Source organism: Hemicordylus capensis, chromosome 5 (assembly GCF_027244095.1).
Source record: "Hemicordylus capensis ecotype Gifberg chromosome 5, rHemCap1.1.pri, whole genome shotgun sequence".
Classification (NCBI taxonomy): domain Eukaryota; kingdom Metazoa; phylum Chordata; class Lepidosauria; order Squamata; family Cordylidae; genus Hemicordylus; species Hemicordylus capensis.
The window spans coordinates 39369868-39397614 of NC_069661.1; the positions used below are offsets into that span (position 1 = coordinate 39369868).

The 27747-nt window shown below is 43.4% G+C and overlaps 1 long non-coding RNA gene and 1 pseudogene across 1 annotated transcript; both read right to left on the minus strand.

The window, feature by feature from the left end:
- Nucleotides 1–378: 378 nt before the first annotated feature.
- Nucleotides 379–27699, minus strand: LOC128327857 (uncharacterized). The gene is made up of 4 exons (XR_008308837.1): nucleotides 27386–27699; nucleotides 22818–22906; nucleotides 22037–22259; nucleotides 379–513 (listed from the first exon to the last, which is right to left on the minus strand). It is a non-coding gene; the product is annotated as an uncharacterized LOC128327857 (long non-coding RNA).
- LOC128328640 (uncharacterized) lies at nucleotides 9756–9877 on the minus strand (annotated as a pseudogene).
- Nucleotides 27700–27747: the final 48 nt, after the last annotated feature.

Consider the following 27747-nt stretch of genomic DNA (forward strand, 5'->3'; position numbering starts at 1 on the left):
GAAAAAGGCAAGATTATCTTTTTTCAATTCATTGTCCTTTAATCTCTATATCCTGTTCAATGTCAGTGTGGCCCAGGACCAATCTACCAGTAGACTTTGATGAATTGAACCTAAGTCCATTTGTGGACTCTGATAGTCTCATTTTAAGCAAGATCATTCCAAAGTGAAACACTGCTAAAGTTACACTCTCAAGCCATGTATATAGCAATAGCAATAGCAATAGCACTTACATTTATATACCGCTCTATAGCCGAAGCTCTCTAAGCGGTTTACAATGATTCTAAGCGGTTTACAATGATTACAATGATTACAATGATATGGAAATGAATTACACTGAAATCAGCTGGACATACTTGCAGATAAATTTGTTTAAGATTGGGGTGTTACCCATATTTATTTTTTGCAGGAATATTGATTAATAACTGTTTTACTTAAGTTCTCAACGTCTAGCTGAAATGTAAAGACAGAACAAGTTTCAGGATCTGATCTTCATATGAATTCATTTCAATGATGCTGAAAAAAATTAGATAATATACTGTAGAAACAAATTGAAAAAGCAGTACTACAACAACATTGTACTTCTTTCTGAAATATATGGTGATTGAATTTGTAGATATTCACTTCTAAACTGTGATTACAGTTTGTTAATTTTGGCAACCCACTGCCTGATTAAATTAGTTTTAATATCACATAACTGAGATAAGACTCTGGGGAAATTATTGGCACCAAAGCCCTTGTAATGTCAAATAATAAAGAATATGCATCCTGACACAAATTATCAAGTTCTCTTGGTTTCCTTCAAATATGTTATGCATCAACAACCTGAGCCATTTTTCATGCAGCTAATTCCCTGCTAATCATGGACACCGAAGCAGCTCTGTGAAGTATCAACACTCTACTTGAGACAATTACAAATTACTTTTAGAGAGGTTTAACTTTTTTTCTTCTATAACAGTAATTATTTTCTTTTAGCTCAGCAGAGAGGCAGGAAAATTACCCTTTATGAGAAACCTTGCAGAAGAACCACTCACTAAACATTAATTCACAGTCAGGAAAGCATATGGCATTTAGAGAGGAGTAAATTAGTTATGGCTAATCAGATTTCAGGACTCCATAATATATACCAAGTCTAGAATAAGCTTGCACTCAGATTACTTTTGGGCCCTACGTGGTCTTGAAATTGGGTATTTGCAAGACACAGGAAGTAGGGATGTGCACAAACCTGTTTGGAGGCCCTTTTATGGGCCTCCGAACAGGTTTGAACACAGGGAGGTTTGATGTTCAAAGGCAAGGGGGTCGCACCTGCTACTTCCGGCCATTTCCGGCCAGGGAGCGGACTGGGCGGCAGGGAGGTATGCTGCCGCCCCGTAGGACTTTGGAAATACCTAGCACTGGCAGGGGGGAAGCAGAGGGAGGGGTAAGTGCAACCCCCCCATCATCGAACCACCCCTGCCTGGTTCCGTGCACATCCCTAACAGCAAGACCTCCTCCCTCAACCCCTCTATCCTTTTTGCAGCCTATGTGATTCTTAGCCAAGGTTGCCTCTACTATTCTATTGTCTTCCTATATGACTGGCCACAGTATCATCACCCCTTCTTGCCTGCCTCTGCTAATTGTGTAAGAGTGCTCCTTCTTTCAGACCATGTTCTAAATTCCACCAGCCCTCACTTCTTTCCAAGACTAGCCTTCATTTCCAGCCCAGACTCCTCTTCAGTTTCTCTTCCCTCCTCCAGAAAGAAGACTTCTCTAACCCTGTGCCTGGTTATTAGATGTGAAGTGGAAACAAAGAAAGGCCAAGGTTTATGGAAAGATCAGAAATGGCCAACACTGGCAAAGCCATTCGGTTGCTAAGAAATCCTCCCTATGAGAAACAGTTATGCTTCTGAATTATGAGCTTGTAACACACACACATTAGCTAATGCAAGACTAGAGAATGCAGTACCATCTCTGCAATTTCAGGAGGAACTGGGTCTTTTATTTGTTTGTATCATTGCTCTGTGTGGTCCTAATGGCACCTAGTGAACAGACAGAAAATCTGAATTCACTGAAAATGAAATGTGATGACTACAGCAATATTTCATGGTCAGATCATATTCCAACACATTTAATCTCCCTTTACCTTTTATTGCATCAGTCAAATAAAAGCAGGTTATTATAAAAATATGCAGCCCAGTGCCACCTCTGTGAACATGAATCCAAACAGCTGTGGTTAAAACATGGGTGGGAGCAGAGCTGCCTGAAGTGGGGATAGAGGTGTTGGATATGGAGTTCCAGTGCATTGACCTTTTGCACCAACTATCCTAATGACCACTAGGAGCATTGGGAGTAGCTAGTGAGGGTCTAAAAAACCTGTCCCTGCTTGCCTCTACTCTATGACCCCTGCTTTGACTCATCAGGTACTTCCTGTAGTGAGTCAGTCCTCTTCTATTCCTCCTAGTGAGAAGATGGAAACATGTCTGTCTCTCCCTACCTATTCATTATGTAGGTGATAGATAGGATAGGTCTTTCTTATCTCAAATGTACTTCACGAATAAATCAATTTAGTTTAGACTCCACAGTGATCTCCATGCCTGTTACTTAAATAGCTGCAACAACTAAACTCTGCACTCCGTAACTGGAGTGGTAGCTTCCTTGATGCTTTGCTAAATAATCACAAATCCCAACAGGGTCATGGGCCCAGCAGCCCAAAGGTCTGCAGCAGAGAATTTCTTTTAAAGTGCAGCTGAGTGAGTTAGTAAGACTGCATGGATCCAGTGGTGAGCAGCACTGCCATCTCCAAGCTAAATGGAAGGAATTATGATCAATGGGCATGAAAATGGAAGCCCTTCTGATGGCAAAAGGACTGTAGCGAATAGAGACTCTAGCAAATGGTGGATTTAAGCCCAGCCTTTGTCTCAGAGCAAGTCCATGTGGGGGAAAGAAAATTGCTGATTCATTCCCTCCATTTTTGCTTAACAAAGGCTGTCCCTCTGGTAATTGCTGCCACCATACCCAAATTATTACAGAGCCCCCCCCCCCGCCATGGATTTGGGTGACTGTCCAGGGAACTCTCCTCTTCATTTACCAAATGGAAAAAAATATATATTTAAAAACCTCCCACATGTAGCCTACACATGAGGAGAAAAACTCATGTAGTGTACTTCTGAGCAATCAAACTTGAGGCATGTTTGCACCAGAGTAAAACCCCTTTCCAGCCTCCCCTTTCCTGAGTTGAAAATCCACTCCGCTGGTTAAAATTGTAAAGGACCAAAAAGAAAAATAACCTTTTATTCAAAATACTACACTATTTCAGACTGAGGCTTTCTCTCAGCTTCAGTTATATGTAACAGCAAACACTCAGTACTTTACAAGAATACTTCCAAAGAACACTCCACTGGTATTTGGAGTGGCATGCTTTAAAGATCTTGGTTACACAGTTGCATAAAACATAAATGCAAGAAAATACAAAAGAAAACACCCCCAGTTGTAAGGAACCTTTAAAAGCACCTTTAAAGTTTACAGAAACTTTTGCAGTGCCCTGGATGGATAAAAAGAGCACTGGTTCAGCATTCTTACATTACAGATAAAATGCAATAGACCAGCTGTAGGACCTGCAAAACACTAAAATAAAGAAATCTGACACCAGCTACCTAACCCACGGTTCCCTGGCTAAACCTTTCTCCGAAGCCAAGCCCTGGCTTCTTCCCTGAACTCACCAAAACTATGGTAGAGACTTCAGGCCCCTGCAGAGTTCCTGATTACTGCCATGACTTGGCCAGCCAACCTGTTGCTTCCCCTGCCTGGCTCCAACTGAACAAGAACAAAGAACCTCTTCACTTCCTGCCTCAAGGCCCCTCTAGGTCCCAGTCACCATGTGCTGAGTGGCTGATCTCTAGAGGTTACTTCCTGACAGTCAGGACAGGGTTCACTTCCAGTTAACTCTTTAAGGTAAGGAAGGGCCAGATTGCTACAAGAACTTAATGGAGCTCTCACAGAACCACGACAAACAGATGGGGCAGCTGCCCAAAAGGAGTGGGATGCATAGAACAACAGAGCATATGGCTTGATTCTCCTAAATGTATGTGATGATTTACAAATGCATTTCAAAGAGACTAAAGTTGTCTCAGAGGTGTGGGATAAGCTCAAGAGGCAGTATGGAAAAGTTTCCCCCAATGCTGCTGTCCTTTTAATGCAAAGGATTTGCAAAATGCAACTGAAAAGGGGAGGGGATCTTTCAACCCATATAAGTGGGATGCAGGAGACTCGCAGATTACTTAAATGACATAGATCTGCTTTGGATGACTAAGTGTTAATTGGTTTGATTCTGAGATCTTTGCCAGAGTTATAATCATGCGAACATGGCACTGGAGGTTTCAAATAGTAAGCTTGAATTGGAAATTGTAGTTGAATACTTACAAGATTTCAGCTTTAAACAAGGAGAAGTAGATTCTGCAGCCTTCTATAGCAAACAGAAGCATTGTTTTGGCTGTAACAAAGCAGGGCATTTGCATACTAATTGTCTGGAGCCCAAAGGCAGGAAAGGTAGAGATAACTCCAGAGGAGGGGAACCTGATTACCATGACTACAGTGATAACACGCAGTCTGTGAATGTAACAGGAAAGAGGATAAGTTTTTCTAACAGACAGAGAAGCAATCAGCATGCTGGCTTTGAGGAACAGAACACAAACAGAGACAGTAAAAAAGCCAAGACTTTCAATGTAGCAAGCAGGAATGAAAGGAATGATTTTATTATTGATTCCGGCACTACCCAAAATATTCTGAATTCCCCTGAACTGTTTATTGATTTAGACAAAAATTACAAAGTTCCTGTTTCTGTTGCTAATGGGAACACAATTTCTTTGACAGGGAGAGGAACAGCTGAACTGCATTGCAGGCAATATGGTGGACAGATTGAGAGAATTTTGATCCAGGATGCTCTCTTAGTCCCTGATATGGAGAGCAACTTGATCTCTATGGGACATGGAGTCAAAAAGGTTGGAAAGTGACTTTTGAGGACAAAGTTTGCTACATCATCAAAGATGATGATTTAATTATGACAGCCTATATATGTCCAATTGGACTGTGTAACTGAACAGGCAAGCCTCACAACCTCATGCAAACACAAGAATTGTTCTACCATCCTATATAATAAAACTCTAAGGTACCTGCGTCCGTGTCTCTTGCAGGTGTTCTGTGCATGCGTGGCGCGCACAGACGCACCAACGGAAATTACGCACACAACTGCGTGCGCGCGTAGTTACCGTCTCTGCGTCGTACGCCCGCGTAGCAACCCGTTAAACCTGAGGCAACAAGCACAAGGAGGTCCACGTCCCTTGCCCTTGAAGAAAGACTGTTCTCTACACAACTCTTCTAGCGCCCGTTAATGTAACGGGCTTAATGTCTAGTATGGCATAAAAGACTAGAGCACAGGCAAATAAATTTGATAAATGAGCTTGAGAATAATGGACTAATTAAAGAATTTAAAGTGGAATCATGCAAAGAAGCTGTCACTAGATGTCAATGTTGCTTACTTAATAAAGAAGTGTGACCCCAGCTTTTCTGGAAAGACACAAAGGGAGTCACAGCAGCCTCTGGAACTAATACATTCTAATGTATGTGGTCCACTTGAGCACAGTATAGGTGGCAATCACTTCATACTCAAATTTATTGATGATTTTTCAAGATTTACTTACGTATATGAGAGAGAATAGTCAAAATGTTTGAAAAATTTTCCATATCTTGACACATGGTGGGTTCTTGTATCTTTCCTCCTTTGGTCATGAACGAGAGTCTTTGGGGTAGAACCCCTTTGTTGTGCCTCTATGAGCACCTCAGTTCTGGCTGTGCAGCCCCTTCTGAATCTGGCACAGATTCTTTGGGTTCACTGTATGGCTCTAGCTTCATGAGGGTCCACTCACAGGGTTCCTCTTTCACCTGGATCTCTGGCACAAGTTCTAGAACATCACTTCTAGTTGGCCTTTGTCTCTCATCAAAATACATAACATCGTGAATTCTGACCTCTCCACTTGCAGAATCAAGGATTCTGTATCCTTTTTGGACAGGTGCATATCCAACCAACACTCCCAGTTCACATCTGCAATTGAATTTGGTTCTCTTGGCCTTTGGGACATATACATAAGCCTTTGATCCAAATACTCTGATATGGCTTAGAGAGGGTTTGTGCCCATGCCATAGTTCAAATGGCGTCTTGTCTGTTGCTTTGGTTGGCAATTGGTTTTGAAAGTAATTTGCAGTCATCACTGCTTCTCCCCAGAATTTATTTGCTAAGCCAGCATCATGTAACGTGCATCTGGTCATTTCTAGTAGAGAGTGATTTTTCCTCTCTGCCACACCATTCAATTCTGGTGTGTATCGACCCGCAACAAGAGGGCCAGTTTCCTATGGCCCCACACTTACAGGAGCCCCATGCAGCAGCACAATAACAAAGAATTGTCTGGTTCCAGCAGGCCAGAACAATACTGATTCAGCAATGAGGCAGGGAGAAACAAACAATGTTTGCCCTAGGTCCTTCAGAGGTGAAAGACAGCCCTGAGACACAGCGAGGGGAGCTCAGAACATGCAAATGCTTGGAACACGCAAAGAGTGTGGGTTCAAAACTGATGGGCCTTAAGGTTTTGATGGGACCTACAACAGAAGACCCTATAACACTCTCACATATATCACCAGCAGCAGCAGCATTTTATATACCATGCTTCTTTCTTTGCACCACTTGAAGAACAGGTAGCATATACAGATAACATATAAACACTGCCTCCTCAAACATCATGATTTCCACACATATTGAAAAGGCTTTCAAATCCATTTTTCCCTGTTGAATCCATGGTGTTGTAGGATCTCTTCCATCTAGATCCAATTTATCTGTAAATATCTGTAAATATTTATCTGTAAATTATCTGAGGCAGCTAGCAATGTAAGGCATCTTAAGTAATTTAGGTATGCTGTTTTTGTATTCTATCCATTATTTTTTATGATGTGTTGCTTAGACATTTGTCCCAGTGGGGATCCTGTAGAGAATGAGTCGGGGGAAAGGAGAAGGAGAAAATTGATTTGTTTTTGAATAAACTCTTAGTTAAATCTATATAAAATTACTTTGTGTTTGTGAGGGAAGCAGCTATGGAACAATAACCCTCCTTTTAAGCATAGTCACTTAAACTGTGCATAGTCTGTATTTGGCTATACCTATGGGCCATACGTGGAAAGGGAAATGCCAGATGTTCAAGCTGGTTTCAGAAAAGGCCGAGGAAAAAGAGACATCATTGCCAGTGCACGCTGGATAATTGAGAAAGCCAAAGAATTCCAAAAGGAAGTCAATATGTGCCTTACTGACTACAGAAAAGCCTTTGATTGAATGGACCATGTCAAGTTGTGAAATATCCTTAGGAAAATGGGCATCCCAGAACATCTCATTGTTCTCATGAGAAACCTATACACAGGACAGGAAGCCACAGTCATAAGAACATAAGAAAAGCCCTGCTGGATCAAGTCCAAGGCCCATCTAGTCCAGCATCCTGTTTCACACAGTGACCAACCAGATGCTGCTGGAAGCCACAGGCAGGAGTTAAGGGTATGCCCGCTCTCCTGCTGCTTCTCCCCTGCAACTGGTACTCAGAGGCATCCTGCCTTTGGGGCTGGAGGTGGCCTATAGCCCTCCAACTATTTTATTTATTTTTATTTATTTTTACATTTTATATATCATTCTTCCTCCAAGGAGCCCATAGCGGTGTACTACATACTTAGTTTTCTCCTCACAACAACACTGTGAAGTAGGTTAGGCTGAGAGAGAAGTGACTGGCCCAGAGTCACCCAGCAAGTATCATGGCTGAATTGGGACTTGAACTCCCCATTCACTCTCCCCGGTCCTAGTCCAGCACTCTAACTACTATACCACACTGGCTCAACTAGTAGCCAATGATAGACCTCTCCTCCATGAAGTTATCCAAACCCCTCTTAAAGCCATCCAGGTTGCTGGCTGTCACCACATCTTGTGGCAGAAAATTCCACAAGTTGATTATGCGTTGTGTGAAAAGTTCCATTTGTTGGTCCGAGATTTCCTGGCAATCAATTTCATGGGATGACCCTTGGTTCTAGTGTTATGTGAGAGGGAGAAGAATTTCTCTCTATCCACTTTCTCCACACCATGCATGATTTTATAGACCTCTATCATGTCTCCTCACAGTCGTCTTTTTTCCTAAATTAAATAGCCCCAGGTGTTGTAGCCTTGCCTCATAAGAAAGGTGCTCTAGGCCCTTGATCATCTTGGTTGCCCTCTTCTGCACCTTTCCCAGTTCTACAATGTCCTTTTTTAAATGTGGTGACCAGAATTGTATGCAGTACTCCAGGTGTGGCTGTACCATAGTTTTGTATAAGGGCATTATAATATTAGCAATTCTTTTTTCAATCCCCTTCCTAATTATCCCTAGCATGGAATTGGCCTTTTTCACAGCTGCTGCACATTGAGTCAACAATGTGCTCTTTGGTGGGGCTCTTTGATAGTGGTTTCCTTCATCAACATGAGCCAAACATCTTAGGACCAAACCAAGTCCAGACAGAACATGGTGAAACAGACATATACTGAGAGAAGATGGATTGGAAGAAGATGAGCATGGTTTTAAAGTTGGAGGAATAAACCTCAATAGCCTGCACTACGCTGATGACACCACTCTGATAGCTGAGAATGTGAATGATCTGCAAGCTCTAGTAATGCAAGTCAAGGAGCACAGTGAGAAAATGGGACTACAACTAAATGTAAAGAAGACTAAACTAATGACAATGGGTACAGCAACCAGCCTCAGAATTGATAATGAAGACATTGAAGTGGTGGATAGCTTCTGCTTTTTAGGATCAACCATCAAGTGTAAAGGATCCAGCTGTCAAGAAATTAGCTGCAGACTAACACTTGGTGGGGTTGCAGTGAAGGCCTTGAGAAGGATATTTAGATGCCATGACAGATCTATACCTACAAAGATTAGAATAGTTCGGACAATGGTTTTCCCCATGACACACTATGATGTGAAAGCTGGATTTTGAAGAAGCAAAACAGAAAAAGTATTGACGCTTTTGAACTTTGGTGCTGGAGAAGACTTTTAAGGAGACCATGGACAGCCAGGAAAACAAACAAATGGATCATAGAACAAATCAATCCAGAATTTTCACTCGAGGCACAAATGACCAGGCTCAAACTATCATACTTCAGACACATTATGTGAAAACTCAGCTCCCTTGTGAAACCCATAATGCTGGAGAAAGTTGAAGGAAAGAGAAGAAGAGGACGACCAGCAGCAAGGTGGATGGCCTCGATTACGACAGCAATGAATGCACCACTGAGAGACCCTAAAGGCCAGGTTGAAGACAGATCATCCTGGAGAGAATCTATCTATGTGATCACTATGAGTCGATACCGACTTGATGGGACTTAATCAATCAATCAAATGGACTACTCCAGGAAATATTGGCTGGACACTAAATTGGGTGCAGAATGTACCAAATACGTACCAAATTGATTGCTGATAGGATTGCAAGCAAGACATTGTGACTGGGTCCTCTAGGTGGAGCTCTTTGACAGTGATTTCCTTCATCAACATGAGCCAAACATCTTAGGACCAAACCAATCTATGTTCATCAGTGCAAACAGAATTGTTTTTACCTCAGGAGACATAAAGGGCATCTATCTCCACAAAAATCAATTTAAAAAATCTCTATGACATTGAAAGACAGGAAGACCAGTAAGATCAAAAGGGAAACATTTCCTCTGGTGAAATTGTTCATCCACCAAGCCACTAATGCTAGCTCAATTAAAGAGCCTATCAGATATTAAACTGATAAGAACAGCCACTACGCATGATCTTAGCCATTTACTAAAACCAGGCAGGAAACCTAACTGGAAAAGCTTGAGTTATTCAGTTAAAAGAATAACTAAAAGAACCAATGTGTTGTAGTTGTAGAGAGTTGGACCAGGAATGGGGAGATCTAGGTTGAAATTTTTGCTCAGCCCTGAACCTCACTGAGTGACCTTGGGCCAATCATTTTCTCTCTCACTTAGCCTACCTCACAGGGGTGTTGAAAGGATAAAAGCAGGAAGGAAGAACCATATAAACTACTCTGAGATTCTTAGAGGAAGGATGGGACAAATGTAACATGCCCTCAACTCTTGGCTTCCAGTCAGGGGCATAGCTATAATTGGGTGAACGGATTCAAAGAACCCGAGCTGTGCCCAATCAGGAGCCGCCATTCGCGGCCCTGACACGCCCCCCGCATCTGACGTCAGACGTGGGGGCGGTGGTTTAGCTCCCGAGCGGGGGCTGCGCGACCCCTTCGGGAGCTAAACAAAGGCTGGCGCTGCGTTCGCCGCGCCTTTGTCTAACTGCCGAAGGAATCGCGCGGCCCCTTCAGCAGTTAATCTGCTTCTCCCGAATGGACAGACCATCCCCCCCCGCCGCATCTGATGTCAGACGCAGGGGGCGGGGCTATCGGGGCGCCCGCCGCGGCCACACACGGGCCACCAGCGGGCTAGCTATGCCCCTGCTTCCAGCGGCATCTGGTGGGCCACTGTGTGAAACAGGATGCTGGACTAGATGGGCCTTGGGCCCGATCCAGCAGGGCTTTTCTTATGTTCTTATGTTCTTAGTCTAGTTATCATGCCATTGATAAATCCATCCTCCATTAATTTTACTCTTGGGGCAAATTATTAATAATGGTTCCTTCTAATACTGAAAATAAAAGTAATAATCACTGAACCTTGTAGTACTGGATGCTGCCAAGGTCTTCCTTAATCATAGGCATGAATGGTATGGATCTAATAGGCAAGTTTTGGTGGAATATGAAAAAGGCTTCAGTCTAACAATTCCTAACTTCTACTGCTCCTTTTGTTACACAAACAATTCCCTTGTATATACATCTGTCTCATAAATACTTAGAAAGCATATCACCACTGATTTGAACAAGAATAAAGTCAATGACATACGGGTAGAATATGAATGAAAAATAGCCGGTCTCAGAACTTAAGTGGACAGGGACTGATAATTTTTACAAAAAGGAGACATTTTGCTGTTTCAGATAAATAAACCACAAAGAGGGGAAATTACTGAAGTTTGAAGAGAGTTTTTGACAACCAGCCAATGACAGCAGCATGCAATCTTGCCCCTTTGAAATAAAGGTAGACTGCCCCATTCAGATACAGACTAATCGAAAGACTATATTTAAATTCTTACAGTTTTTCCAATAAATCTTAATAAGTTCATTTATGTGCCTTGAAATTCAATAGCTGACATCGAAACTAAAACCACATGGCAGGCTATTCTGTCTCCAGTTCTTCCCCTCTTCTCCAACCTCCTTCTTTCTTCTTCTAGCACATTGACATATAAGTAAGATGTATGTCATCCTAAATCCCAATTCCTTGATTGTTTATTCTTTTTAAAAAGCATTAATTGGAATCTTGCCATCATGTGAATGGCAAAAGTGCTAGCTGAAGGGCTTTCCCCTGCAGAAACAATATAACTTATTTCCTATCTATGACTGTATTGATCTAGTAGATGGAAAGCTTTTCAAAGGGCTTTTCAGGAAAATGGTCATATTAATCCATTACAACTTTATATAGTGCTCCTGAAGTTGCATACTTAGGAGTTGTAAGTGATTATCCAAAGGTTAGCATGATAAATCTAAAATTATTGCGATAAATAAACCAAATAAAAGCCAGCAACAAAACCAGATGGGGCTTCTGGAATGACCTGAAACATTTCCAGATATTAATTCTTCATAATTCTTCTGTCTAGATATAGGTTTCTGTGAATCTGTAAGCCTGCTATAAAAATATAGATTTCCCCCCCAAGGACTTAATCTTTAAGAAAGCTATCTCAAAAACAACAACAAAGAGGCATATTGCTGATGTCTGTGGAATTAACATAAGAACAGTCCTGTTGGCTCAGACTCAAAGTCTATCTAGTTTAGCATCCTGTTTCACACAGTGACCCACCAGATGCCTCTGAGAAGTCCACAGGAAAGAGCTGAGGGCATTCTCTCTCTCCTGCTGTTGCTCCCCTGAAACTGGTATTCAGAGGCATCTTGCCTCTTATGCTGGAGGTGGCCTGTAACCCTCAGACGAGTAGCCATTGATAGACTTGTCCTCCATGAATGTATCTAAGCCCTTTTGTCAGTCCTAAATTTCTTGGCAATCAGTTTCATGAAGAGACACCTGGTTCTAGTGTTATGCGAGAAGGAGAAAAAAAATTCTCTCTCCACACCATGCATAATTTTATAGACCTCTATCATGTCATCCTGTAGTCACCTCTTTTCCAAACTAATAAAGCCCCAGGTGTTGTAGCCTTACCACATAAGGAAGGTGCCCCAGGCCCCTCATGTTGGTTGCCTTCTTCTGCACCTTCTCCAGTTCTATACAGTAATGCCCTTTTTGAGATATGGTGACCAGAACTGTACACCAAATGTGACTGCACCATAGATTTGTATAAGAGCATTATAGTATTAGCAGTTTTATCTTCAGTCCCCTTCCTAATTATTCCAAGCATGGAATTGGCCCTTTTCAAAGCTCCTGCACATTAAGTCAACACTTTCAATGAACTGTCCACCATGACCCCAAAATCTCTCTCCTGGTCATTTACCAACAGCTGAGGCCTTCAGCATATATGTGAAGTTGGGGTTTTTTGCCCTAATAATGCATCACTTTACACTTGCTAACACTGAACCGCATCTGCCATTCTGTTTGGTGTTATCTGCAAATTTGGCCATCTCACTACTTACTCCAATTTATAGATCATTTATGAAGAAGTTAAAGAGCACTGGTCCCAGTACAGATCCCTAGGGGACCTTATTTCTTTCTTCCCTCCATTGTGAAAATTAAGAACATAAGAACAGCCCTGTTGGATCAGGCCCAAGGACCATCTAGTTCAGCATTCTGTTTCACACAGTGGCACACTTTTCCAGTTCTAAAATGTCCTTTTTTAGATGTGGTGACCAGAATTGTACACAGTACTCCAGGTGTGGCCGCACCATCATTTTGTATAAGGGCATTATAGTATTAGCAGTTTTATTTTCAATCCCCTTCCTAATGATCCCTAGCATGGAATTGGCCCTTTTCACAGCTGCCGCACATTGAGTCAACACTTGCAACGAGCTGTCCACCACGACCCCAAGATCCCTCTCCTGGTCTGTCACCAACAGCTCAGATCCCATCAATGTATACTTGAAGTTGGGGGTTTTCATCCCAATGTGCATCACCTTACACTTGCCAACACTGAACCACATTTGCCATTTTGTCGCCCACTCACCTAATTTGCAGAAATCCTTTTGGAGCGCCTCACAATCCATTTTGGATTTCACTACCCGAAGGAGTTTGGTATCATCTGCAAATTTGGCCATCTCGCTGCTTACCCCAGATTCAGATCATTTATGAATAAATTAAAAAGCACTGGTCCCAGTACAGATCCCTGGGGGACCCCACTTCTTACTTCCCTCCATTGTGAAAACTCTCCATTTATACCTATCCTGTTTTCTGTTCTTCAACCAGTTAGCAATCCACACATGTACTTGTCCCCTTATCCCATGACTGCTAAGTTTTCTCAGGAGTCTTTGATGAGGAACTTTGTCGAAAGCTTTTTGGAAGTCCAGGTGGACTATGTCAACTGGATCACCTTGATCCACACACTTGTTGACACTCTCAAAGAACTCCCAAAGGTTGGTGAGGCAAGGTTTACCTTTGCAGAAGCCATGCTGGTTCTCTCCCAGCAGGGCCTATATTTCTATGTGCTTTACAATTTTATCTTTGAGGATGCTTTCCATCAATTTGCCTGGAATGGACATTAAGCTAACTGGCCTGTAATTTCTCGGATTGCCCCTGGATCCCTTTTTGAAAATCAGTGTTACATTGGCTACTTTCCAGTCCTCCAGTACAGAGCCTGATTGCAGGGATAAGTTATATATTTTAGCAATTAGGTCGGCAATTTCACATTTGAAATTGTGTATGTTTATTCAGTATAAAACTGTATGTTTATTCCTACCCTCTGTTTCCTGTCTTTCAACCAGTTACCAATCCACACAGGAATGTGTCCCTTTATCCCATGACTTATAAGTTTTCTCAAGAATCTTTTATGAGGAACTTTGTTGAAAGCTTTTTTAATGTCCAAGTGTAGTATGTCAATCAGCAAATGAAAAACATGAAGACAAATTGGCTCCCACAGTGTGAATCACGCAAATTGATTTGTATTGGGACTGATTTGATTCAACCTTGAATCAGCCAAATCAGCACAAATTGCATCATGTGCAAATCGAATTGCACATCCCTAGTATTTGGAGATTTGTTTGTTTGAAAACTAGATCTTAGCTGAAGTTATCAGCTATTCAGCAGTTTAAACTTTCTTTCCCAAGAATATAATAGTAATTACCTTCTCTTCCCGCTGGGCTCCATGTGATCAAGAGGGGTTCCTCTCAAGTTCTTCCACACACTTCCTTGCTAAACTCCACACAAAACTCCTATGATACCTGTTGCTAATTCCTGTTCACTAAGTTCTGGTTGCTAATTTCCCTGGCCACCTCCCCTTATGTAGAGAGTAGGTTTCAAACTGAGGCAACCAGGATCAACGCGAATGCAGCTCCTCCCATCACATTTGACTCACATTTGGAATTTCATGTTGGAACAACCCCTGCTAACTGGGCAAAGAGGCACCTTTTACCGTGGTGATTCTCTTTATTTAGCAGGGGGAGAGTAACTGGCCCTATCCACCCCCAGCACAGTACTTCCAGTGACTGTTGCTGGTGTGTGTTCTTTTTTTTTTTAGAATGTGAGCCCTTTGGGGACAGGGAGCCATCTTATTTGTTTTATTTCTCTTTGTAAACCTCCCTGAGCCATTTTTGGAAGGGCGGTATAGAAATCGAATTATTATTATTATTATTATTATTATTATTAATAATAATAATAATAATATCAGAACATTTTTGTATGTTTAAGAAATATATGTAATGGAAGACTGCACAGCTTTCGGCTACACAAAATAACTTCCCCATATCCAAATATTTTTAATGACATGGTTTAAATTCAACAATATTCAACAATAAATTCAACAATAAATAAATGCTTATGCATATACACATAAACATCATTTTACATTTACCAATAGTTGGCTGATGTTCTGTGGAGGGGAATGTTGGCAATAGGGACCAGTAGGGGCTGCTATGCAACCTCAAAGGCAGCCCCAAAAGCGTAGCACAACAGGGTAGACATTGCTTATAATGTTCTTATGGGACACATGGGGCACACCCCACCCCCAGAACCCTGCAAAGCACCAGGTCCATGACTGAACAGCCTTCAGCAATCTCCCATCCCACACTTTTCTGCATGTTTGGGTCATTGGCAAAAGGCAAATTTGGGGAAACACATAAGAGTCAAAATGCTGCTTGACTGAAAAGGGTGTTTAAAACAGCTTCAACCTTTGAAATTGCCAGCTGACAGTCCTTAAAAGCGATCTCCTGGGCAGGATAACTGTTTTAGTGATAAGGACACTAGAGTGCTCCAGCCAAGATGGGCAATCATGCAACCATTTCCCACCTTGTTAAGTAAAGGAAGGGAGGTGGCTAGAAAAGGAGGGGAGCCCGACTTTAAAAGGACTCTGCATATGCATTAACACCGCTGTTTTCAACAAGGCAATAAAACACATAACTGCTCATGAATAAATTGGAACTGTCTTTGTCCCTTTTCGTCATTCTGTGCTGCAGTGGAATGTGTACACCTGTGCTGATTAGCCTAACCCAGTTATTGACACCATTGTAATGCCTCTATCTTCCTGCCCTCTGGGGAGAGAGAGCCACATGATGGCTCTGCTATAGCCCAGCAACAAGGTTTCAGGTATATACTCCTTGACATGCTCAAGTGAGCTAGCTGCTGATGTTGCTGGGCTCGCTGCCGTTGTTTCTTCACACACACGCGCGCGCACACACCACTTTGACTGTTCCCTCTTTCTATACTCACACCTCGCCTTGCCACACGCCCCCTTCTTTGAGGATTGCCGGACTGAAATTTGCACAATAAACACACACAAAGAGGGATAGGTGACTCTCAGCTCAGCTCTCTTTCTTTTAGCTCCCTCCCACTTTTTCTCTCCAGCCGTAAGCATTCCCCTTAAGCCTTAAGGACCTTAAGCCTTCCTCTCTCCTCTATGCCAGGAACTCTACTAAGATTCCTAACCAAGCTTCCTCTTACTTTCGGTAAGTTTCCAAGTGTATTTTCAATAAAGCCTTAAACACCCAATCGAGTCTCTCCTTCTTTGGATCTTTCCGGTACACCGCCCTTGTTTAATTTAATGCTGTTTCTTTATTTTATCTCTTAAAATAAAAAAAATCTAATTTAAAAATAATTAATGCTGTTTTCAGGGCTGCACCTCAATTTGAGTTAATTTCACCATTTAGCCCAAAAACATAGCCGGAGCGTCTAGCCAATATTGCTCATGTGAAGTCTTGGTAACATAGCTGTGGAACAGCTTAAAACAGCTTTGTGGGAGGGTGTTTTAAGCTTTGGGTTAGGCTGCCTTTCGTGTTGTGTAGCAGCCTCTGTAGGTCCCTAATGTCAACATCCCCCTGCACGGAATATCAGCTAGTTAAATGAAATATTTGAAACAAGTTGTGTTATTTTGACATGCCATAAACAATGGCTGACATCCTGACTAATGCTGTGTAGGCAGCAGCTGTGGGGATACAGTGAGCCCCCACTGCTTTGTCTGCTGCCATTAAGTTTGCATTGTTCCACAACGGACCAAGTGGGCACTTCTAGAATTCTCTTCTGCACTCCCAAAGCCCTCTGCCACAGCGGAAACATACTGCTGCACTCAGCACCTACTTCATTAGTCAGGATGCACATTAATTTCTTTCAAGAAACTCATACATTAATGACTACTGCTTTGGTGATTAATTGCGGTATGTCAGTGCCAACAACAATGATAGGGCCAGAACTGAGCCCCTAAAGTGAGAACTGGTTATGTCTTGCATAAATTTGCTTAGCAGCTTCCCCCCACACACACTTCTCTTTTTGCCAGCTTCAACCCAGATGTATTGAACAGCCGGTCCTATGGTTGGTTTTTTTATGTCAGCTATCGAACTTTTATCTCATTTAAAAAAAAACCTCATTTGGTTTCCATGCAAAGCCCCACTCTTATGAGGCACATTACAATTGAGTTCAGAGGATTAAAACAGAGATCAATCAATTTCAAAGTCATAGTGAAATAAAAATGCAACTATTTTTAATCATCTTTGGAATATAGGAGGCTGCCTTATAATGAGCCGGACCACTGGTCCATCTAGCTCAGTATTGTCTACACTGACTGGCAGTGTTCCCCTCTAATTTTTTTTCATCTGTGTGAGAAATGAGTTGTGTTCTGGGTGGCAGACAGTATCATGGCAATGTGTGTGCATGTGCATTCAGAATGGGGCCTTGCTGATTCAGCCTGAGAGGCATCTAAAATTAACTGAGCGGATTGGTTTTAAATTGTTTTAAAGTGATTATTTTCTGTATTTTAGCCCGTTTTATGTCACTGTAAACCACCCAGAGATGAAAGTTTGGGGCAGTGTACAAATCTGATAGATAAATAAATAAATAAAATTTAAGAACTGTGAGTGTGTATGCACATGTGCATGCCTTAGAGGGAACACTGCTAACTGGCAGTGGCTTTCTGAGTTTCAGGCAGAAGTCTCTGCCAGCCATACCTGGAGATGCCAGGACTTGAACCTGGGTCTTTCTGCAGGCAAATCAGATGTTCTTCTACTGAGCTACAGCTCCATCCGTACCACCGTGTTACAATACTGCATGAAAAGCAGTCATTGTAGATAGGACATCAGCCTTCAGATACATATTTGGAGACACAACCCATCTGAATCCAATTCTATCAAGAGGTGGGATAAGTTGAACTTGGAGAAGAATGCATAAGCGATTAGAGATGTGCAAACTGGTTCAAATTCAAACCAGTTTGAATTCAAACTGAGGCAGTTCGATGGTTCGAATTCAAACCAAACCAGCCATCAGGTTCAAGCTGCAGATTCAACTTCGAACACAACTGGGGGTGGTTCAATTTGAACAGATTCAAACCAGTTCAAACCTCCCAAAGTGGGTGGGGTGGTAGCTGTCACACATGGGTACCTGCCACCTAAACCCCAAAGCTATCGGACACTCGTATGATTTTTAATGAATTTTTGAAATATTTATTTATTTTTCTCATTAGGTATAATGGGACTTGAACCAGCCCATTATCCCCTATTGTGGAGCACCCATGGGTGCCAACAACCACCCCAGCCCAAAAGCAATCGGACACTCCTACAACATTTTATGCATATTTGAAATATTTTTAATTATTTTTCTCATAGGGTATATAATGGGACCTGAACCAGCCCATTATCCCCTATTGTGGAGCACCTAGGGGCACAAAAGTGGGGTGGGTGGTAGACACCCAGGGGTGCCTACCACCCACAAAACCCCAAGGCATTCAGACACTCCTCCGATTATTGGTGAATTTTAAAAGTATTTTTTAATTCCTCATAAGGAATAATGAGGATTCGGATTAGGAATAACTAGCCAACCCGCACAGAGCATCTGTGCGCTCTTTGGGGCTGGCTGTTCCCCCCTCCCTCCCACCTCACTCTCCCTCCCGCCCCACACTCTTGCCCCTCTTCTCCTCCCTCCCGCCCCACACTCTTGCCCCCTCCACTCCCGCCCCACTCTCTCTTGCCCTCCCTCCCCCTCCCACCACTCTCTCTCACCCTCCTGCCCCAGTCTCTCCTGCCCTCCCTCCCCCCTGCCCCAGTCTCTCCTGCCCTCCCTCCTAGTCCCCCCTGCACCTCTCTCCTTCCCTTCCCCTCTCCCCCTTGCCCCACTCTCTCTTGCCCTCCCTCCTGCCCCACTCTCTCTTGCCCTTCCCCCACTCTCTTACCCTCCTCCCTCCCCATGCCCCCTCCCCCTTGCCCTCCCCCCTGCCCCACGCTCTCTTGCCCTCCACCCCACGCTCTCTTGCCCTCCCCCACTCTGTCCTCCCCCTTCCCTCTTCCCCTCCTTTCTGGGTGGCCAAAAAGGGCCCTGCCACTGCTACTCCTCTTCCCGGGCGGCAAACAAGGAAGTCCTACCACCCAGTTTCCTCCCACCCCAGCATCCCACAGGCGCCTGGCCTTGGCGGCCAGTCCCACCGTTTCTTGGATGAGAGCCCAGCACCTCCGCGGCCTGGCCCGCCGCCGGGCCGAGTGCTGCCTTTGTGGCTGGGCCAGCCGCTGCAAGTGCCACCTCTGCGCCCCGCTGCACCCGCTGCCGCCACTTGCCAGCCTCTGAGGCTGACCTCTTCAGGGCCAGCTACCTCTCCCCAGCCCCCACCCCCACTTTCTGCCCCAGCCGCCAGGCGGGGACGGGCCCAGGCTGCTGCGCCGAGTGCCGCCTCTGCAGCCGGACCCGCCACCTCACCTCACCTCCGCAGCCGGGCCAGACCGGCCACCACCATCGCCACAGCCTGGCCTGCCACCAGCCAATTCTCCTGGATGCGCCACCCAATCAGGCGCCTCCGCCGCCAAGCCAATAAGGCTGGGTGCCGGGATGCACATTCGAAGGCACACTCAGGAGAAATAAATATATAGATGAGGATGAAACCTCCATTCTTCCCTATGGAGAAAAACCTTAAAGACACTTGAGGATTAGGGTTAGCATCCTTGCCCCCTCTTGGGCACTACCACCCACCACACTCTGCTCTAGGCCACCCCTTTGCCCCCGATGTGAAGCTATACATTTGCTGATATCTCCATGCTTCTTTATGGAGAAAAAGACGCGTAAACTTCAAAAATCACTTTAAAACCAGCCTTTTGTCCAATTCCTTTCAAATAATTCTGATAGCTTCCTTGCCTGCCTTGGGCACTACCACCCACCACACTCTGTTCTAGGCCACCCCTTTGTCCCTGACGTGAAGCTATACATTTGCTGCAATCCTCATTAAATTAAATTAAATTAAATAATACTTTTAAAATTCAACAATAATCAGAGGAGTGTCTGAATGCCTTGGGGTTTTGTGGGTGGTAAGCACCCATGGGTGTCTACCACCAGCCCCACTTTTGTGCCCCTAAGTGCTCCACAATAGGGGATAATGGGCTGGTTCAAGTCCCATTATACCCTATGAGAAAAATAAATAAATAAATATTTCAAAAATTCATTTAAAAAAATCATACGAGTGTCCAATAGCTTTGGGGTTTGGGTGGTAGGTACCCATGTGTGACAGCTACCACCCCACCCACTTTTGGAGGTTTGAACCAGTTCAAACCAGTACAACATGGTTCAAAACCGTTTGAATTCGAACCGAACCAGGAGGGGTTCGAACAAAACCAAAACCGAACCTCCCCCTCCTGGTTCGAACCCAGTTTGAATTCGAACCAAACCGGGCAAACTGGTTTTGTGCACATCCCTATAAGGGATTGCATGCTCTGAGGCCAATTTCTATCCTTGGCACTTGAGATAGTCATTCTTCAGTGTTACAGACTGGCTGCCATGTGGCAGCACTTTCTTTTCCCAGCAGATTCATGGAGCAAGCATGCAAGAAGGCCAGATGGCAACAACTTATCTTTCCCAGCAGCTCCTCAACTAATGCAGTTCCCCACCACCACCTCTGTCCTTTAATCTGCAAAGAGACAGGCTGCCTCCTGGTGTGGGAGGAAGGAGAACTGGGTTCAGAAGACAGATACCTAAAAGTGCACACCCTCTATGGCTAATTCCCTCCACCGGCCCCTGAAAAGAAGCAAGTAGAAGATCATTTGCTTCTCTTCAGGCTTCAGTCACTCTCTCTCTCTTTTACTGCCATCCTCTGCTTGGTGGTAGAACTAATTTAGAACAGACAAGGGGGAATACGTTCAAATGGTGCATAATTGTTTTATGGAATTCACCGCCATAAGATGTGGTGATAACCATGAGATTTGATGGCTTTAAAGGGGGATCAGTAAAATTCATGGAGCATAGGTCTATCATCGGCTATCAGCCATGCTGCTGGCTATATGGCAGTAGGCTTCTGAATGCCAGTTGCACCAGGGGGGAAACTGTAGCGGAAGGCTGTTGCTTTCTGCTGTGGGCTTCCTAGCGGCATCAAGTTTTCTACTATAGGGAGAATGATGTTGGATTAGAACTAGATGCACCATTGGTCTGATTTAGCAGAGCTCGTCTTCTTATTTTCTTATTACTGTGGGCTCACATCTATATTCTGCTTTCTTCTGCCAACATTCACTGAGGACAGTGCACAAACACAGGTTTGTGAAACCCAGGCAGGATGGAGTGCAATGAAAGGTGGCAAAGCCACCAGCTCGGAGACAGCTCGTGGGATGGGGCGGAACTTATGACCCCAGGGATCCACTGAGTCACTGGGCAGTTCAGCCACTCTCCTGTAGTCACATCAGAGGGGAAGGGCTGAATCTGGGAGGCAGGGGCAGGCTAGTCTGCCTTTATAGGCTCCAGAGAGAGACAGCAAGGAGCCTGAGAGGCATCTCCCACAGAGATTATGCCCAAATTGCAAGCCAGCAGGCAGGGGCAATCCAAGACATTATGCTGCCTGAAGCGAAGGACAACATGACACAGCCCTCCATTTGTGAATTTCTATAGATATCGCCAGGCACCACAAGTCATGCTACCATGGCAGTGGAGATGACATGTGAACACTTTCAAAATATGCCACCAAGTCAGGCAGTTGTTGCAAGGACAGTTGTAGCTCAAGTCAGGGGGAGAAGAAAAGGTGTGCCCCAGTGTGGAGAGGAGGGGGAAATGAACAGCATGCCTCAGCGGAGCAAGGATGGGCAGTGGATGGCAAGGTGGCAGCCATGGTGGCAGTGGCTTCACAGTTACCGTCCCTTCACCTCACCCAGCACCCAGGCCTGAAGCAACCACCTCACCCTGTCTCACAGAAGAGCCACTCCTGCCATAAGGCCTTCCTGTGAGGAACACCTGGGACCAGTAGGATGGTCATGACTCATGAAGCAATGAAGCAGCCTGTCATGAGGGAGATGAATGCTGTTAGCAGGGTGACGCAACAATCTCGCTCACCTGGCATTAAAGCTGTTGATGCAGATTAAGTTTTGATCTGCTCCCATGTGGCCCCGATCCTGACAAGTCCTTTGTTCATACAAGTTTTTGAGTGAAGGCATGGATTTTTTAAAACCACAGTTTTCAAACTGAAGTCATTGGGGTAGGTCCCTTCAATATAGAGGAAATCCCTCCTGGACTTCCCTTTCCCCTCTGTTTTTCTGTCCAGTATGCACAGGACAGCCTGTTTGAAAACAGAGGGAAGCAAAATTATTTTATTATTCATATCTATTAACAACTCAAAAAAATTTATTATTATGCACCTATTAACACACTTAAATACCTGACTTACAGGTGCACTGAATTATGGTTGTCTAGCATTTCCTAAAGCTAAGCCAGATCTTTTTTCTTTCTTTCTTTCTTTTTTACTAAGAGCTCCTGTTTTAATGTGTCAGCTTTATATGGGAGGAAGCACAAAGCTGATGGTGACATTATTTAACAATGATCTGAGATCCTGCAGGACAGCTCTGAATGAAAAACTGCAGGTGTAAGGGAATTTGTTTCTTTTCCTATTGCAAAGATAAACATGCTCTGGTTTACTGAATCTCCCCGGTTTGCTCAAGAGGCTTCAAAGGCCCAATTGTTGATTTACTTTATCACTGTTTTAAAAAGTAGTTCACTTTATCACTAATTTTAAAAGTGCTAATCTTTCAATTCAAACACTATTTTCTTCCTGGTTCCAAATAGCTTCAAACTTTTTCACATTTCCCAGTTCCACAAGTTGTATAAAATGTTTATTTACCAATCAGTGATTAAGATTTCTTGATTCATGTTATGGTTTTCTGGGCTTTCTTCTTCTTCTTCTTCTTCTTCCTCCTTAACTTTATATATCTGAGGAGTTTCCCCCAGAGTTTATTACTGTGGAGACTTGTTTTAAAATCACTTCTAATTATATTATTATAAGCAAGATACATGTGTTAATTGTCAATCTTCCTCTGACAAGTTAGTCATAGTGAGTGCAATTTCACTAGAGAGTCATTATCGAGAAGACTTAATCAGCACAATTAAACTTCTATAGAACTAAGCAGAGACACTGGAAGACAACTTGCATTTTATACTGCTTTTCTGCCTTGCAAAGGTTCCTAAAGCAGTTTGCAATATTAAAACAAACAAATCAATACATTACATAAGATTTACAAAGTATTGTTATAAAGATCAGGCCACTGATTATCTTTTTAAGAGCAGAGGACAAGAGCTGCCAGATCTGGCCACCTCCTTTCTTGTTCTCCTCTCAGGGCACACAGGTCTTTCAGTACTCCTGGGAAATACAGGCAATGATGTAGTGAGGCCACAAAGATTTGCTGATTTTGAATGTGGCAACAGTGTCCGATTCATGTCAAGGTGTCCAATTCATGTCCAGGCTTACCACTTCACAGATAAACCCATAGTTTAAGTTGATTCATGTTCAAAAATAAACTAAAAGTTTCAGTTCCTCTGTATATGCGTTAGCCTAGTGTAGCACATAAGAGTGTAAGCTGAGAGCCGGGAAGGAAGTCCATTTCTGATTCAAATGTTGGCTTAACGATGAGCTCACTAGGAGGCCTTAGGCAAGCCACTATCTCTCAGCCTCAGCCCCCATTCCCCTGTGATAGGGCGACAAAAATACTGACCTATTTTATAGGGCTTTATAGGGCTTTCAAAAGGATTACTGAAAACATATATGATGTTCTTCAAATAGTTGAAAATTTCTATATAAATGCTAATATTATTTTAATGATTTTCTATTGACTTGACAGCCCATTATTCTGACAGCTGACAGATATGTGGCAAAGCATTTGCAAGTTAGGAACATAGGAAGCTGCCATATACTGAGTCAGACCATTGGTCCATCTAGCTCAGTATTGCCTACACAGACTGGCAGTGGCATCTCCATGTTTGCAGGCAGGAATCTCTCTCAGCCTTATCTTGGAGAAGCCAGGGAGGGAACTTGGAACCTTCTGCGCTTCCCAGAGCAGCCCCATCTCCCGAGGGGAATATCTTACTGTGCTCACGCTTCTAGTCTCCCATTCATATGTAACCAGGGCATACCCTGATTAGCTAAGAGGACAAGTCATGCTTGCTACTACAACACCAGCTCTCCTCTCCAAGTTCAGTCACTATGTCCCAAACAACCCCAACTTGTGATGCCAACCTCACATAATCATGAGCATCTGAAACAGATTTAAAGAGTATTTATGAAAAACAAGACGGTCCTGTGCAGCCTTAAAGACAAACATGTATTATGGCATAAGTTTCTGGGGGTCAAAAAAAACTCCATTCAATATGCTGCATTTATGGGTACTCATAATTGATCAGCAAACGATTATTCAAGAGATGCCAGCTGAGAGCAGTTTAGCTGCAGTCCACAAATGTTCTCCACAGACAATCCACTTTTCTCCCTTCAGCCCTGGCAAGCCCCAGATCTACATGGTATGCAGATATTCTACAAGGTTTGTTGTTCCGAGGAATTACAGAAAATCGTACAACATGACATGTGCAATCAGAAGCACTCTTTTTAAAAGATCTCTGAAGAGATGTTTCAAAAGAAGTACATGGATAGCTTTAAAAAGAAAAGATGAGGAGCTACTGTTAAACCAAAACAAAAATAAACTATACATGTATTTTCCAGTTATAGAGTCTCATCATTTGGCAGGATAAATACAAAGCATTTTGGCTGAGAAACCCATGTTGGTTAATACTGCTAAATAATTGATGCATTTGGAAAAACATGTTGTACTTACAGTCAATTTGCAAAATGAAATATTAATCAACTAAATGATTCATTCTGATTCTACTCTTGACAGTTTTAAGATAAACAGAAATCTCAAATTGTTTTGTTTCCTACAAATCTGAAATGTAAGAGTTTTTAAAAACTGATTTTTTAAAAAACAAATTTTCTATTTTTTAGATTCCATCTGGAACAATTTGGAATTTGGAAATATGACATTTAAATTTAAAAAACTGAAACAATTAGCATACAAACAAAAAATAAGTTACTAAGGATGGCTCAGAAGTTAGAATACAGAGAACTTTCACACAGCTGTTGTCAGAAAATAAAACATTTCTGAAACAAAGAAATAAAGGCCCAGTTTAATACTGAACAGTGTGTGCTGAAAAACAGAGATAACTGTTGTTTCAGAAACTGAGGTTGGCAAAAATGGCCCAGTTTCTCAAGTTTTTTGCCTCAAACAGATGGGTGACTAAGGTAGATCTCAGGTCAGTTTGGGGCCACTGCTGGGCTCTACCTCATTCGAGATTTCCCCCTCTCCATTTTCAAGGGTTGGCAGACTTATAAAATCACCAGGCCCCACAGAGTGAAATCAGCAGGCTTCAGAAATCTTAGGTTTATGGATGCATCTGACCTGGCAACCCTATCAAAGTTGCAGGGTGCTTCCAGAATTTGGTTTATTCCATCATGAACAATGTTTGTTAAGGGTGATTTTTTTAGGGTATCTACATGCTGTTGTCTGCATCTCATGTATGATTCATTCCATACCCGTACAATGCACCTTTTTTTGCTGCTCAGATATTCTGATTTTAAAATCCCTGTGGAATAACTTGAACAATGAGTAAAGCTGAAGACAGACCATAATGTCTGGGAAGAGCAGTTTTCTGCACAGATGGTGATGAATAGGAGAGTTGGCTCCCAAGGGAATGCCCCCACTTCCGCACCTGAGCACACTTTTGCCACTTTACTTTTGGTCATTGTCCTTTGTGGTCTTGTTTATTTTGTTTGTTTTAATCAAGGTTAGTTTTATTATATTACAATCTACTAGACCCCCGCCCCAACCCCACACTGTTTGCCTTGGGGCACAGAAGCCCCCATTCAAGATTGCAACTTTCAACCTAGTTGTAAAATGACATTCATGACTGATAAAACAGGTTGTCTATCTGTAACAGGTGATCTCTCTCATGTTCACTCACAACTGGATCTTCTGTCTCTGTGTAGTAGCTCTGCGGAGGAATCTATCGCTCCGATAGGAGCTCTCCAGCATTCTGAGACATGAGGGATTGTCCATTAAAACAGGTGGGAGAGTGCCTTCCCTTTCAGTTCCTGAATTGGCCATTGCGGTGAGACTGACAGTGAGTTATGAGGAAATCAAATTAAAGCAGGTAAAAGCAAAAAATAGGAACGTAGGAAGCTGCCATATACTGAGTCAGACCATTGGTCTACCTAGCTCAGTATTGTCTTCACAGACTGGTAGCGGCTTCTCCAAGGTTGCAGGCAGGAATCTCTCTCAGCTCTATCTTGGAGATGCCAGGGAGGGAACTTGAAACCTTCTACTCCTCCCAGAGTGGCTCCATCCCCTAAGGGGAATATCTTACAGTGCTCATACTTCTAGTCTCCCATTCATATGCAACCAGGGCAGACCCTCCTTAGCTAAGGGGACAAGTTATGCTTGCTACCACAAGACCAGTTCTCCTCTATAGTTTGGACACACACTAGTCATGGGGTCGGTTGGGTGGGTGTTGTAAGTGAACATGGTTCCCCAGAGAGATCACCTGTTAACAGGTAAGCAACCTGTTTATCTCTGAGGTGATCCATGTTCCCTCACAACTGGGTGGATGACTAGCTCCAGAGATAGAAGTGAATGCTAGCATGTTATAGCACTTTCTTGAGAACTGACCAACCAAAGTCAACCTCAGCAGCTGAGTGGAGGTCAGCAGAATAGTGTCTTACAAATGGTAAGTCTGAGGACCATGTGGCAGCCTTGCAGGTGCCAGCCATACTAATTCCAGACATGTGAGCAGCAGAGGTGACCATGGCTCTGATGGAATGGGCCCATATTCTTGCCATAAGCTGGGTTCCCTACTGTCTGTAGCAGGAAAAAAATAAATTCCACTAGCCAGTGTGAGAGTCTTTATCAAGAGACCACAGAGCCCTTGTTAGGGCCTAAGTAGGAGATGAACAGTTTATTGGAACGGAAGAGGAGACATCTATGGACATCAAGGGAATGCATGGAACATTCCAGAAGTGATGAAGGATTGACAAAGAAGGTAGGGAGTATGATATCCTGGTTGATGTGAAAATCAGTGACTACCTTAGGATGAAAAGTAGGATCAGGGCGTAAATACCACCTTATCTGGGTAGAATTTAGTGTAGGGTGAATCAGCCCTACAGTTCCAGAAGTTTTTATAATTTTCTGCCATGAAACAAGCCACTTATAGGACTTTTTAGATAGGTTTTTTTTTAAGCCAGCAAATTTTCCAATCTGTTTTAAATTAAATATTCAGAGACTTCTCAGTCTCCCCCTCCCCATATCAAAGCCTTATGGCAAGCAGATCCCTTTATGGCGGGGGACGGACCAAAAAATGGAATTCACATTCTACCTGGCAAAGGCTGGGCTTGCTGGCCTGGGCAGAGGGTCTGCAGAGAACTCTGCCTGCCTCCTGCCCTGCTTGCTTGGGGCCTACTGGTCTACTTGGGTTCAGGGTTCAGGGAGGCCTGCATGGAGGCCTCTCTGGAAGCCCCACCCACCTGCCAATCAGCTGAGAGTTGGGGAGAGAAGGATCTTTGTTGCAGTTTGCAGGCTGCTCCGATTGTAGGCCGGAGGGCAAGGCAAGCAGGAGGGCAAGTGGCTGAGAGGCCTTGGGGCTGGGCAGGTGGGCAATGGGGTGGGGATGGCGGCACTGGTGTGGTGCCCCCCCCCCCCTCAGTGGCGCCTAGGGCACGTGCCCTGAGATAACTTTTT